Raw genomic sequence first — 15,310 nt, 5'->3', positions numbered from 1 at the left:
GGACTGGGGACAAGGGATGGAGGGACAGGACACAGGGAATGGCTTCCCACTGCCAGAGGGCAGGGCTAGATGGGATATTGGGAAGGAATTGCTGGCTGGGAGGGTGGGGAGGCCCTGGCACAGGTTGCCCAGAGAAGCTGTGGCTGCCCCTGGATCCCTGGAAGTGTCCAAGGCCAGGGTGGAGCAACCTGGGCTAGTGGAAGGTGTCCCTGCCTGTGGCAGGGGATGGAATGAGATGGTCTTGAAGGTCCCTTCCAACTCAAACCATTGTAGATTCTATAGATCTGTTTTCCACTCACTTAGTAATACCAGGGGTTTATTTTCCTCCTTTTGCTCTGTTTTTAATAGTTTTTAACAATTCAGTTCTTTAAGAGATACTGGAGGTTGGTCAGAGAAAAAATGATCCTGTTTTTTTCCCTATTATTTTTTTAGGGAGGAAAGCTGAGAGGGGAGCTGCTTCTGGTGCTTTCAGAATCTAGTTGAGACAATAAAACTTGCAAAACTGCACCAACCTCACTCCCTCATGGAAAGCTGTTTGTACCACGATTGCTCCTCACCTTCCCCAGCGGGTGCACGGATCAAAACGAACACAAAACCCCAGGAAAATAAATCAGAAACAATCAAAAAGCAGAAAGTGGAAATGCAGGTTCTAGGTGTTAGTTGGGCACTGGTACAAACTGCACCTCACTGATTTGGGAAGCCACTGCTTGGCCACCTTAGGGGACAGCAGAGGCAGGAGCTTCACCCATTCCACATCCCTGTGGAAGCAGAGCCAGGAGACAACCAGCTCCTTGATTTATCTGAAGTCTTCCCAACCTTGTATTCTGCCAAAGGCAATCAAGCAGGAGCGGGAGGATTGATGGCTCTGCACAGCAAAGCCTCTCCCTGGCACTTGTCAGCATCCCCCCCCTCCCACCACCCCAGTGCCAGTTCCCTGCCTCTCCCTGCACCAGAATTCCCATGAAACACTGGGAGATCTTCACTGGAGTCACCTCCAGAGGGGATGAGAAGTCTCAGGGGCTGCATTTGGAGAGGCACTTTGGTCAGCTGCGCCTACTGAAAGGAAATCCCTGGAAAAGCAGCACCTCTGTGACCAGGAACCTTCACAACACGCAAAGATTTGCCACTAAAAAGTCCTCATTTATCCCAGGCTCCCAATGGTGGTGCTGCAGAGAAAATCAGAGGTATAATGTGTCTCTAATATAACAAATTCACTGTCATCCTCCTTTGATTGCAGCATTAAATCCAAAAAAATATAATCAGTTCCCTCTTCCCTTTTTTAAGAAACTCAGGGTTTCTCTGCGTGGAACAGAAGGAGACTGCAAGATCTCAAACTCCTTTTGCATCAGCTGTAGGAATCCTGATTTTCCCTAGCAAATGCTGAATTGTTGGAGGCATCTTTTATTTTAGGAACTGGAAGCATCTCTCAGACGTTAATTCAGGAGAATTACCCTGAGAAAAGCAACACTGGCCCTTTTTTGAGGTGAGCCCTGGACACATTAAGTGCTTTGCTCGAGGCCAGGAGTGAGTCACTGGGAGAACCATCACCCACAGCACATCTCTCATGCTGCTGCCACCACCAGCTCTCAAAAAGAAAGGGAATAATTAATGGGAGCCTCAGAATTTATATTCAGAATTTCAAGAGTTCGTGGTCTGAGCCCATTAGAATATGTAAGATCCCTCCAGTCATAATTTATGTGGATATTGTTCACTACACATTCTCACATGGCTGCTTTTTTCTTTTGGGAAAGTCTCCAAAGGCTTCCACAAATATATTCTTTTCAATGCCAAAATAACTCCAGATTACACTAAAAGACAGTGGTGCTGAATTAGCTCAAAAACAAACCTAATGCCTCGAAAAATCCACTAAACCCCAAGACTTCAGGACTTCCAGAGGCCAGGAGGTGCCACATCAGCCACTTCACATCCCTAAAAAAGCTGAAATTACTCACCAATGTGAACAAGGGTCATGACTTTTCTGGAGCCCTCATCACGACTGGATTTGTTTTTCACTCTCCAAAGAAAATTTTCAATGTACAGTTGTCATTTGCAGGGGATGTTTATGGATCAGTTACTAATAGTGTATGTTCTCTTCTCCTTTCAGCTCTAAAAAAAGGAAATTGTTGGTTATGATTCATTGGTCAGACCAATGCAAATGCTGCCCTTTAAACACAGTGTGATTAATGTAACAGTTCACTTTGAAAATAAACAAATATTCAGTTCCAGAGGAATTTCCCCTTGTTTTTATAACACTTGCAGCAATATATAAACAAGTCAGAAGTATCTCAGAAACATTTTCAGCATTAATTGCCATATGTCACTATTAAAAATTATCCTAATTCTTGCTCAATTGCAATAATATGAAATATTTTAAAAGGAATAACACTGGAATGTCTGTCTGGTTGGTTCTCAGCCTCTGCATGTTGGGATTTTGAAAGGTTTTTAAATTATTTTAGAAAGGGTAAGCTAAAATATGGAAATAAGTCCAAGGCACATAAAGCAGCTCCATTAATTTTCCTGAGTTGCTGAATTGGAGGATTTCGAATAGAATTTGGTTGTAGGGGGAAAAGAAAAAAAGCAGCATCGCCCAAATCCATCAATCTTCACCCACAGGACAAAATCACTCTGTGGTACCACCTCATATTCATCATCTGTGTGGGGACAAGCAACTCATCACTCTCCTTGTTCAGGTACAAAATAATACCTGGACTCCTGAGCGTGGTTTTGGGACACTTTGTAACGTTCCCAGGACAAGGATGGCAATTTTTTACGTGGAAATGCAATGTTAGAGACACTTGGAATGCACAATTAGCCAGGGCACTCCGTAATTTGGCTGCCAGCAGGGAGAAGGAGATCCCTTCTCCCAACACTGGGCCCCTCAGGATGCTGAAAACGTCCCCCAGTGCTGGTGCTGCAGGTGCTTGATGTGACAAACATTCTTTTGTCCTCACAACCCACCTGCAGCTCCAGTTTGGGCTTGATAACGGGCTTAATTTTCCAAAGGTGGCTCCACTAAACCAAGCCTACTTCCAAAACTGCCTGGGGATGCCCAACCACATCTATCCCTGCAAACCCCTTGGAACAGTCTCTCTGTTTGGACAGGGAAGGGTTGGCTGAGTTTGCAGCCATTCCATCAGTAACTCCAAATGCCACAGGCAGCTCTTGGATGCCAGACCTGCAGGAGACACCACAGACACCTCAATAAAGTCACAACAGACACCAGCCACCTCCTTTTTGCTGAGACCTCAAGTGCTGCAGGTGATGTCCTAACACTGATGGACATAACACTCGGCTCACTCACTCCTTCACCATGGTAAAGCCCAAAAAAAAGCCCAGAAAAGGCTGGAGGTGCTGGATCTACTTCTGCAGTCAGAGGAATCGCTGCAGGAAGACTTGGACTGGCAAGATGCCATGAGCCCACAGTCACAGCTCTGGACAGAGGTCCAAGGAGAGGCCAAATAACATGTTCTCCATGCCAAGGAGATTCAGAGCGAACACATCAATCTTTAATGCTGGAGCACAGGGTAACATCTTCTTTGATTTATCAGCTTGGGCTGTTGCTTTTCATTTAAGGGGAGTTCAATTTAATCTTTTGAAGTGCAGGAAAAGGTACAGCAGCTGCCTAAAAAAATAAAAAACTCTATGTGGTTTGACACCTCAGCACATGATAGGATACAGAGGAACCTGCCTGCTCTTGCTGCACATCTCCTTCTGGAATATCTGAGGAAGAAAGGACAGAGCAGAAAACTGTCAAGACCCTGAACTTGTCTCAGTGCTGGAGGTCAGTGTTGTCACATTCATCTAAACCCAAACTGAGTGTCCTGCTCTCCCCAGTGACCTCAACATATGGCTTTGCTCAGGGAAGTCCCACTGCCTGAACATGAGGTTGCATTAATATTTCAAATCACAGTTAATCTCTACTCCTTCAAGAGAGTTTCCACTCACTTCTCTCTGTGTACTTGGAAAACCAGCATTAAACTGCTTTCTTACCCAGGCACAGGTGGAAATCACAGACTCACAGGATGTGCTGAGTTGGAAGGGACCCACAAGGATCACCCAGTCCAACCCTCAGCCCTGCACAGGAACATCCCCAGAGTCACCCCCTGTGCCCCAGAGGATCAGCCAAACCCTCCTGGAGCTCTGGCAGCCTTGGGGCTGTGCCCACTGTCCTGGGGAGCCTGGGCAGTGCCAACCACCCTCTGGGGGAAGAACCTTTTCCTAAGATCCAACCTGACCCTGCCCTGCAACATTCCCTGGGTGCTGTCCCTTGTCCCCCCAGAGCAGAGCTCAGTCCCTGCCCCTCCTCTGCCCCTGCCCAGGAAGCTGGAACTGCAGTGAGGTCTCCCCTCAGTCTCCTCCAGCTGAACACACCAAGTGCCCCCAGTGTCCTCACATGCCTTCAAATCAAGACCCTTCCCCATCCTGATTTCCCTTCTTTGGACACTCTCTAATGGCTTCACATCCTTTTTATAAATATGTCCCTCTGTGCTCTGCAGCTGCAAACATGTGTTGACCTCTTCCACCCATCACCTGGTCCATCTCTGCCCACAGTTCTGCAGTTCAGACCCACAGGACCTACCAGCCCCTCACTGTGCTGAGGGGTCTCAGTCGGAACAATGAACGACGCCAAGAAATGTTTTGGGGAGGAGATCAATCACCATGAGACAGGACAAGAGGAAACGGCCTCAAGCTGCACCAGGGGAGGCTTAGGTTGGACACCAGGAGGTTCAGGTTGGACATCAGGAGGAATTTCTTCCTGGAAAGGGTTGTTAAACATTGGAAGGAGCTGCCCAGGGAGGTGATGGACTCCTCACCCCTGGAGGTGCCCAAGGAAGGCCTGGCCGTGGCACTCAGTGCTCTGGGCTGGGGGACAAGGTGGGCACTGGGCACAGGTTGGACTGAATGGCCTTGGAGGTCTTTTCAGTTAAAAAATTAAACCAGCTGAATTTCCTAATATAAATTATCCACCCTTTACCAGTCACCTGAGCCCATTGCCTCCTTTCAACTCTTTTACCAGCACTATAACACAGCAGGGGAATAAAGCACGTGAGGAGACACCAAATCAGGCCTCCAGTTGTCCCCAGCAATTATAGAAACTGCCCATTTCCTTAAATTTAAAACTTCACAGCATTCTCTGAAGATCTGACCAATTTATATGATCAATTCATAGAGCACAAGCTAGAAATATGTATGTGGATGATCCCCATCTCCTAGTGCAGGCAGCTTTCCAAAAAACCTTTGCTATGAATTTCAACTAATTAAGTCATTTCCAAGGTACAATATTGCCTGGAAGAAGAAGTTAATGAAATGAGTATATGATCCTTTAGCTAAACTCCATAGTTTAGGAAAGAATTTCAACCTGTCATCAGGTCAGTCTGAAATTATTCATGTTTAAGGCTAAAATAATTCTGAATTAGCCTTAAGTTAATGATATGGGGGATAAAGGCTTTTGTGTATCTTTTTGAGCATAAGAAGGAAATCCTAGAAAAACTGCTGTGGAATTTTCAGTTTAAGTTTTTTTGTGATGGCATTTCCTAGAGGAAAGACAAACCATCCAAACCCTGTCTTTGATCTGCTAAATTTCATATAGAAATCTGTCATTAAACAGTCACAAAAATTAATCTTTTTTGCATCCAGAGTGATTTATGCCATGCAGGCTTATGAGATGGGTATCTTGACACTATATACAATGCAGCAAAGTCATTTGGATCAACTAGATTTGTCATTCAGCAATTCTGATCAATTCTGAAGGTACTTTGCCCTCAACAGTCCATTTTCATCTGAACTATTTCTTATAATCCGCAGCTTTGTGCTTCCAGCAGCTGCACAAGAACAAAGCTCTGCTCAAGAAACATTTCCTTGCAGGACATGTAATTATTAAATTGGATTCTAATTACAGATCATAAATTACAGACACTTCTTTAGAGAGAAAATACCCAGAATGCTACAGAGAAATTCAATGCCTATTTTTGAAGTTAATCTAAGAGCATTTTGGTTAGGGGGAAAAAAAAAAAAAAAGAAAAGGAGCAATTCTAGGATCAAATCATGAGTCCTGTATGAATTCCATGTGATTGTGTTAAGATGCTGTTCGACATTAGTGTACACAAATATTACTTCCTATTAAAATATATAGAAACATATGTCACTTGTGTGTGGCCCCAGCAGCCAGAGCTGTGAGTTGGCCTTTCCTGGAGGAAGAGGAATGAAAGGTGCCTCTGGATATGTTCTTTCTATAGAAGGACAGACACCAGTGTGCAGCCAAAGCCCTCCAGGAAAGCCTCAGCTCTAACACCAGCTCCCAAAAAGCAACTGTGAGCCAAGGAAAGATTAAAGAGATTAAAGCAACCAGCAGATCTTGGTGCTGGTTCCAGCTGAACCCACAGCATGGGAGCAGTGCCCTGGCAGCAGCCAACACTGGGTGCTGAGGCAACAGGCACAGAAATGCAAAGCCACAGCGTTGTGGTTGAGCAGGATCAAGGCTGGTGGCTCAGAACCAGAGGGAAGAGGGAATGGGGCCTGTGGAAACCTGGGCTTTGGCTCCAGACACCTTGGGAAGGAGCCCAGGGCTTCACCAGGGCTGATTGTGCCAAAGGCATGAACAGGTGGCAACCCACAAAGCCACACCCACAGGTGGCCACCACAAACCCACACGTGGCCATCACAAACCCACATGTGGCCACCAGAAACCCACACGTGGCCACCAGAAACCCACACGTGGCCACCAGAAACGCACAAGTGGTCACCACAAACCCACACATGGCCATCACAAACCCACACCCACAGGTGGCCACCACAAACCCACACGTGGTCACCACAAACCGACAGGTGGCCACCACAAAGCCACACCCACAGGTGGTCACCACAAACCCCCACATGGCCACCACAAACCCCCATGTGGCCACCACAAACCCCCACATGGCCACCACAAACCCCCACATGGCCACCACAAACCCACACGTGGCCACCACAAAGCCACACCAAAAGGGCTTGGATGGACAAGGAATGGCCCGCCCTGAGTGATCCCACCAAAGACAGACCATCCAGAGCACAACTGGTCCAGCCAAGCGACAGAAACCTGGTTGAGGCCTTCATCCACTTGTGCAGAAGCATCAGCTCCACGATGCCATGAGGAATTGCCCTGAGCAGGTGGGTGGTTCTGGCCAGGGCGGCACCAGAGTGGAGCCCTCCCAGCTGCACCACTTGCCCCAGTCAGCTGGGAGGAGCCCACCAGCCCTGTGGGCCAGCAGGGCTTCCACATGCTCCCAGAATCCCAGGACGGGGCAGGCTGGAAGGGCACACAGCAGGTCACCTGGTCCAACCTGGCCCATCCCAGAGCACATGGCACAGGGCTGTGTCCAGGTGGTTCTGGAACACCCCCCAAAAGGAGACTCCACCCCCTCTCTGGTCTGTTCCAGTGTGCAGACACTGAACAGAAAAAATTCTTCCTCGTGTCCAGGTGGAACTTCCCGGGCATCAGCTTCTGCCTGTTGCCTCTCATCCTGTTCTTGGCACCACTGGGAAGAGCCTGGCTCCAGGCTGGTGATATTTCTGGAATCTGCTTTTTGCAGCCAGCGTGAAGAAAGCCACTGTGAAAGCACCTCTGTAACAGCTGGGCTGGAAAATGAAAGAAGGGAGAGGATCCAGCCCACTGCATTCCATGGATCTCATCAGGCTTTGTCTGGAGTGGCTGAAGCAGGGAATGGAATCAGAGCTGGCTCCAGCAAACTCCTCACAGCATCTCCAACCCCTGAGGATGGAAACGGCTGAGGAGAGCCTGTGATACAGTTAATAAGATTTTGCTGCCATCTTCTGATCAAAACACATCACAAGGGGAGAAATGCAGCTGTTTGGGCAGCACCGTGTCCCCTGTGCCTGGGAATGCACATGTTCCCACAGGAAACCAGGCTCCTTTGGCTCCCACTGGATAAATTATTGAAATTATTGCTCAAATTTCCTGCTCCAGACTTTAAACTCCCCAGGCAGAAAACATCCCTGTGTGTACTCTGGCATAGCCATCAGTGCTCAGCAGTTAAACACCATCATACTGTGCTTAATAATAAGTATTTTAATAATCAGAATTCCTCCCTTTTCAATATCCAAAGATCACTGGTCACTCTGAGGGGGTAACTTTAAATCTGAGGCATGATAGTTCACGAGTTTTCTTCAAATTTTTGTTTGTTCTTCTCCGAAAATGGGTTAAATATTTAATGCCTCACTTAATGGGACATTTTCCTGTTGGTAATTTTTTTTGGGGAAAAAAGAGGGACTTTATACAACACACAGTAAAATCAACCTACCATTAAAATAAACTTCTTGTGAGGATAATGAAGAACAACCTACTTCTCTTTGGCATCACAGAGGCACAAACCTTGCTCCCTTCTCAAATGCACCACACACAACTTGAGCTAAAACTGACAAAAAACCAGCCCAACTGGAGCAATAACTATTCCCTTTCAGTGCCTTGAGAAAAAAACCTGCAAAGTTTTTTTCAGGGTCTCAGAATTTCTGTTTTTCTGGGCTACAGTATGAATCAGATCCTTCCATTTCTGTTCTAGTCCTGTTTATTTTACCCTCATTCCCCGTTCCTTGTTGCAGATGAAATCAAATTAAATAACTCCTTTTTAAGTTGAATGTCACACTAATAACACTTCAGAATAGAAGCCATGGAGGGGTTTTCTCCCTTCTCAGAATCATGGAATGGTTTGGGTTGGGTTGGGACCTTAAAGCTCATCTCATTCCACCTCCTGCCATGGGCAGGGACACCTCCCACTATCCCAGGTTGCCCCAACCTGGCCTTGGACATTTCCAGGGATGGAGCAGCCACAGCTTCTCTGGGCAACCTGTGCCAGGGCCTCCCCACCCTCAAAGGGATAAATTCCTTCCCATTATCCCCTCTGGCACTGAGAAGCCATTCTCTGTGCCCTGTCCCTCCATATCCCTCTCCAGCTCTCTTGTAGGCCCTCTCCGTGCACTTCACTGCACCTGGGATAAAATTTAAATCTCCTTGTAGGTGCTTGTAAATTATTACTGTTGTGTCTGAATGTGTCATTTAAAACTCAAATTAAAAAAAAAAATCCTTTTTTACTTACATTAATTCTTTCCTCTTGGAGGAGGAAAGAATTGGAGGAGGAAATTTCCACTTGGACTTCAGTGAACACCTTCATTTATCCCAGGGGCAAACACAGATCTGAGGAGAGCACTTGTGAGGTGCAGCCAAGTGCAGGGTGGTCCCATGAAGACCTCCAGCCTTCACCAGCACAGAGAGGAACCTGGATTTATCAGGGAAACTCAGGAATAACCCAGGCCCTTCCTCTTTTCAACAAAGTCTCAGTCATCAGCTGAACCTGCCCATGAAATGCTGCTTCCAGACACAGATCTCTCTGGGATTTTAAAAAGCCAAACCATTACCAGTGTAATAAAATGTGTTTTATGACATATAGAAAAAACATAATTAATTTAGGAGAGGCTGTTTGACTTTCCAGCTGGTTTCCCTTGTTAATTGGGATAAAGCCTTCATGATTATGGCTCCTGACCCACAGACAGGTCAACACTGGACAGAGCTGGGAGAAACTCTCTGACTACAGAGAGAGTTGAGAACATGAAGATTTACATCTCAATTGCAAATTTGGGCAAGAGGAAAGATCTCTTCCAGCCTTATTTCGTGAGTCCCTGGAGAAGAGCATTGCAAGGTGTGTGCATGTCAGATTGAATCAATACATGATGTACTCTGGGAGCTGGCACGAATTCCAGGTGTACTTCAGTCCATCACTTTGTTCCTACCAGTAACACATCCAGTTCCTTCTGATTTCCTCACCAGATACCACCTAGAATGGACAGGTGGGGATTAGTCCTAAGCCAGGATAAACTCTCACGTAATAAATCACCATTTTCTCCTCAGTAATGAGCTGCACAACATCAAACTAAATTTAAATGATAGAAATAATCAGAAATCCATAGTATCCCATGATTATTGCCGAGCTTTGTTTACTGCAACAAATCTAAAGCCATCTGATTAAATTTCAGGATGTTTACATATCATAGCATGGATTTCCTCAAACATCAGGAAATGAGATGGACTCTCCAACAGAAAATGAGAAAGGAATGCAAATCCATTGATTCCAAATGTAGCAGATTGCACTGTTTGCTGTGGATGTGGATCCCAAACACTGCCCTGCTCATACAGCACACTCAGTGTTAACTGGCTCACATCTCAAGATCTCAAGTGGTTTCATTTAATATATTTATTCTCACGCATCACTGATTGATATTTCTGGCATAATTGCAATTTTTTTAAGAGTTTAATGCTTTTAATTCATCTGTGCAGAATTGTTGGAGAATTTAGGCATGAAAAGTCAAGGCCACACAGGCACAGGATTCCTCACCAGGGTTCAGACTCCAAACCCACCTTAGATGAATAAAGACCACAGTTGTCAATCTGCTCAAGAGCTCCAACATCACATGAACCAAAAATAAATTACCCCACAACTGTGCCCAAACCAGGATGACTTTATTGAGCTCTATGGGTTACAGTTTTTATACTTTGATTAAACACAAATACAAACAACTCTATTAATAAATAACTCATGAGCCACCTCATTTGAACAAGCAGGATCACAAGGGTTCCTGGTCTGTCTGAAACCTCCTCCACTTGTTCACAGAATCCCAGAATGGTCTGGGTTGGAAGGATCTTAATCCAGTCCCACCCCCTGCCATGGGCAGGGACAACTTCCACTATCCCAGGTTGCTCCAAGCCCCGTCCAACCTGGCCTTGGACACTTCCAGGGATGGGGCATAAATATGTCCATCCATCATTATTAAAACCAGCAATCACAGTCAGTATCTTTGAGCATTTAATCTGCTCAACCTGGCAGATCTTGGACAGTTTATACCATAGATATTGCACTTCACCATTTCCCACTCCCCAAAATCCCACATTGAGTAAAAGAGATTCACTTCCCGTGACTGACGTTCATTCTTAACCACCCTGCTGAAAAAGGTGTCACAGCTAGACAATGGTTTAATGTCACAACTTCAAAAAAAAAAATTATTCCATGCAATCTCTCTCTGTCTGTGCTGTCTTTCAAGGTTACAAATAATCAGGAATACCGAGGTGTTCTCCTTAAGGAACATTTCCCTCGTCCTTGATCAAACGGCTGATAAACTTAGTTTTCCATCACAAGATATTTCAATCTCTGCCTCTGTGCTGTCTGAAAGCAGCCAGAAACTTCTGTCTTGTCTGTAAGGCTTCGAGAAAGGCAAATGAAAAATTCATGGAGAGTCGGAGACAACCCACTTGGGGAACCACGAGACACGGCACCACACAGACTGTGTCTCAAAGCAGAAACACAGAGCAACGTCCTTCAAAAAAAAAAACCAAAATCAAGATTCTCTGAAAAACTGAGAGACAGCTGATCAAACCTCCTGCAATAAATACTGAGGAACAAGTGAATTCTTTGCTTCATTCTCTGGAATAAGGCACAGAAACGAATCCACAGACCGTCAAGTTCCATGAGAAAACATGTGGTATCAACCTAATAATGTAAATGGGCCCATATTTTGAAGCAATTAAAAGGTGGCATTGATAGCTTACAGTTTATATCAAATTTGCCTATATTCACCTAAGGCTTTCCTTTTAAATTCATTTCTTCCTATTCTCTGTGTCACTCCTTAGCTGAATCCTGAAAAAGCTCTTTTTGCACAACTGTGGTAGTGCCTTCCCAAATCTTCGTTCGCGAAGCCTAGCCATGATGGTCAGGAGAATCATAGCACAGGCATGGGTTTAGACATATTTAAGATATTTCTCTTAATATATTTAATATATTTCTCTTGCTGATGCCCACAAATGAAAGCTTCTCTGGGATTTTTCCCACCCTTTGTCCTGGCAGCTGAAATGAGCCCCATCTGACAGCTCTGTCCCTAATCCATGACTTTTCCTATGATGCCTTCAGACCAGCTCTGGGAGAAAATTCAGTGACACCAAATCACCATTTAGGGTTCCAGTAACATTAAATCATCATAAATACTTATTATGCTAAATTAGCCTTCCCTTAACGATGCTGAACAACACCAACTACACACACCATGACAATGTTTCTCCTAAACTCAAGACTAGCAACTACAACCTTCCTGCTCTGCAAAATACACTTAAAAAACTTCTTTTGCCCCTTTTTTTCCCTTTTTTTTTTTAACTAAATTCAGAAATGGGAGCCTTTTCTAGAATTGCAGTGATACTTCCACAGTGACTGTACCACAATAAATGAGCACGAGAGACAAAATAAAACAGCAGCCAGAGGCTGAAGCCAAATTTATCAGGATCAGTCGGTGCTGCAGAGAGCCTGGAGCTGCAGCACTATCCCCTCCTAGAGCAGATTCAGCATTTCAGGTAGAAATTAAGGTAATTATGGTTATTAAAAAAATTGACTCTATTGGAAGTTCACAAACCAGTAAAAAAATGGCAAGTTTGGGGAGAAACCATCTTGGTGACTCACAGAAACGGGAATATTTATGCACACCTTATTTCAGAGGTGCCCAAAATGCTTGGACTTGGTCTTCTTTGCCCAGATTTCCTATCTCTGTGTTCCTGTTATCCCGAAAATGAGGGTCCTCACATCCCACCCCATTCATGGAGTCATCTCAGGAAACACAAACCTGGTGGATTTAGTGCAGCTGATGCATATTATGCTGAAGGTCTGAGCCCAAAAATACCTTTTATCCCTAATTTTTGAAAAATATATATTAATATGGAGGAAATTAATGGTCTTATAATAGCACGGTTAATTACTAATATTTTTTCAAATTACTGAAATGTCATTAATGCTTCTCAACAACGAGCCAAGACAAATGGTAGGAGACATTATTAGATGTCTTGTCCAGAATGTTGTGAAGATAATGATGAATAGATGTTCTCAAGGGTGTAAAAGTATAAAAATCTCTTGGTTAGTCCTTAGCTATAAGAAGAAAACAAACTTCTAATGGATTTTGGCAGATAATGAAGTTGCAGACATGAGAAAAAATTGAGTGGTATTTGTCTTTGATGAATTGCTACTTGAGTGGTACCACAGCCTAATTTTGCTGGTGAAGTTCCTCCTTGATAAATCACTTTGTCATGACATATAAATGAAGGCAAAACGAAGAGGCTTAAAATTAAGAAGTCTTTATGAATATTTGGGTGTAGTGGATAAATGGATATGTATCAACACAACTAAAATCAATAATTCCATTAAAATGTAAAAGCAAGGCCTTATTTTCTCCTTCACCCTGCATTCAGTGGGCTGGAGGTTACTTCTGAAAATACAGAAATGTAATAAACTGAAAAGATATTAGAATTAGGGCATTAAAATTGTAATTATTTGGGTTTAGGACAATTTTAATGAGCACTGAAGCCTAGCTGTTAGAGTCTCAGCAATCCAGATAAAACAGTGCTGGTGTTCTGCTGTCTAATGTTAAATCAATGCCCAAAAATGGGTTTGAAAATGAAACAAAACTCCACAATAGAGCTGCAAGACCCGGAGCTGCAAAGCCAAAAATCAATGGGATCGAGAGCTCTGGAGTTGGAACTGTGCCCAGCCCGGCTCCCCACCCCACGAATCACTCCCAAACCATCCCTGGTCACAGCAAAGGCTCCTGTTTTCCTCTGTGAGGAGTCACAGGAGTGACACATCCCTGAAACCCCCAAGGGAAGTTCACTGGAGAGAAATGGGCATTAAAGCAACACGATGGGTAACGCACAGTCTTAAACGTGTGCAGGTGAAGTTCCCTTCTCCTCTGTTTTTTTCCAGGGCTGTGGAGTCAGTATGCCAGAGAAAAACCTGGATATATGCCCATCAGGGTGTGTTTTAACTCCCAAAATCGTAAGAAACACACTCAGCCCAAATGCTACGGGGTGAGGGATGTGGGGGATGTTTCCAGCCTCCACCCACGGTGTTCATGCCCCTGTGAGAGGCTGGAATGAGCTTAACTGCAGCTTCATGGAGCATGAAAATCTTTATCCCAACCTACCTAATCATCCTCTTCCCTATCCCTGTGGATAAAACCTGCCCATGACCTCCAGGTCAGTCCTGTAGGAGCAGCTAAACCTGAGCAAACAGCACAGGACTGGGCAGTGGGGACAAAACCCACCTTACACTGGTTGCACTAGAGCACTTCCAGGAAAACAGCACTTCCTCTGGGATATTTTAGCTCCTTCTCCTCATTCTCCCTGTCTCCACACTGCTTCTCCCATCTCAAAGTCTTTGCCAACTTCCTCCAGCCAGAGTTTCCCAGCAAATTCCTTCTCCCCTACAATTCCAAAGGCAGGGAGTGACAGAACAAAGGGGAGTGGCTTTAAACTCACACAGGGCAGGGTTGGGTGGGATATTGGGATGAAATTCCACCCTGGGAGGGTGGAGAGGTCCTGGCACAGGTTGCAGCCAGCAAGGGTCACACCTACCAGCATCATCCCACTGCTATTGCAGTGACAAAATAACCATAAACTGGGCCCACATTTATTTCTTTATCCACCTCACAACTAAGAACAAAGTCCATAAATAAATGTCGCTCTAAGTCCAAAGGCAGCCTGTTGGTTTCCATTTGGTTACACAAGTGTTGAATCCAACATTTTGGTCCTTCCAGTGGCCTCAGAAATGTTAAAACCTGCAGGTTTTAACAGGATCTCTCAGTGAGCACCATCAGGGTCTCCCAGTGAACACCACACCCATGAAGGAGACCTCAGTCTGCACCTGATGCTTTGAGATGCTCAGGCACACAGAAACAATCACAGCTGGGGCAGTGTTAAGATGAAACAACTGCCTTTCAACATCCCAGACCTTCTATAGAACTGCCTCATGTTACTGGTAAATACTCTCAGCAACAAGTTTCTTTATTTTTCCTGCTGATAAATTCTCTGAGCAGCAACTTCCTCGATTTTTCCTGCAATTGAGCACATAAGTTTTCCTTCTGTTTTAATTTTTGATAATGAAAAGAAGATTCCCTTTCTATTATTTAAGTGACTCTCAAAATAACTCTGTTTTTCAGAGATGTCTGGGAGACTTTGTGTATGAACTTCCCAGCCCCAGCTAGTTGTGCCACCAGTGAAACCATGAAAGGGAAAGTTCAGCTGCTGATGATACAAATTCAAATGGTTTCCTCCATTTGAAAGGATGTGGAATTTTATACAAGATTGAATTTGACAGTGTATCACCAAAGTGAATATAATTCACTGTGATCTTATTGCCATTTAGAGCCAATGGCCCATTCATGTGTAAATGCACAGTTAAAGGGGGGAAAAAAAGTACTGCAAAGACAGACCATAATGTCATCTGTATCTAAGCAA

The 15,310-nt window shown here is 44.7% G+C and overlaps 1 long non-coding RNA gene across 3 annotated transcripts in view; it reads right to left on the bottom strand.

The window, feature by feature from the left end:
* Positions 1–202: 202 nt before the first annotated feature.
* Positions 203–15,310, bottom strand: part of LOC116791902 — a 39,004-nt gene continuing 23,896 nt past the window's right edge. For all 3 annotated transcript variants that reach the window (XR_004358899.1, XR_004358900.1, XR_004358901.1), the window contains 2 exons: positions 1,953–2,106; positions 203–1,585 (listed from right to left, as the gene is read on the bottom strand). This is a non-coding gene — a long non-coding RNA (uncharacterized LOC116791902). The remainder of the gene's footprint in view (positions 1,586–1,952; positions 2,107–15,310) is intronic.

This window comes from Chiroxiphia lanceolata, chromosome 10 (genome assembly GCF_009829145.1).
Source record: "Chiroxiphia lanceolata isolate bChiLan1 chromosome 10, bChiLan1.pri, whole genome shotgun sequence".
NCBI classification, from domain to species: Eukaryota; Metazoa; Chordata; class Aves; order Passeriformes; family Pipridae; genus Chiroxiphia; species Chiroxiphia lanceolata.
The sequence above is the reverse complement of the archived record's forward strand: the minus strand, read 5'-3'. Positions and strand labels throughout refer to the sequence as shown.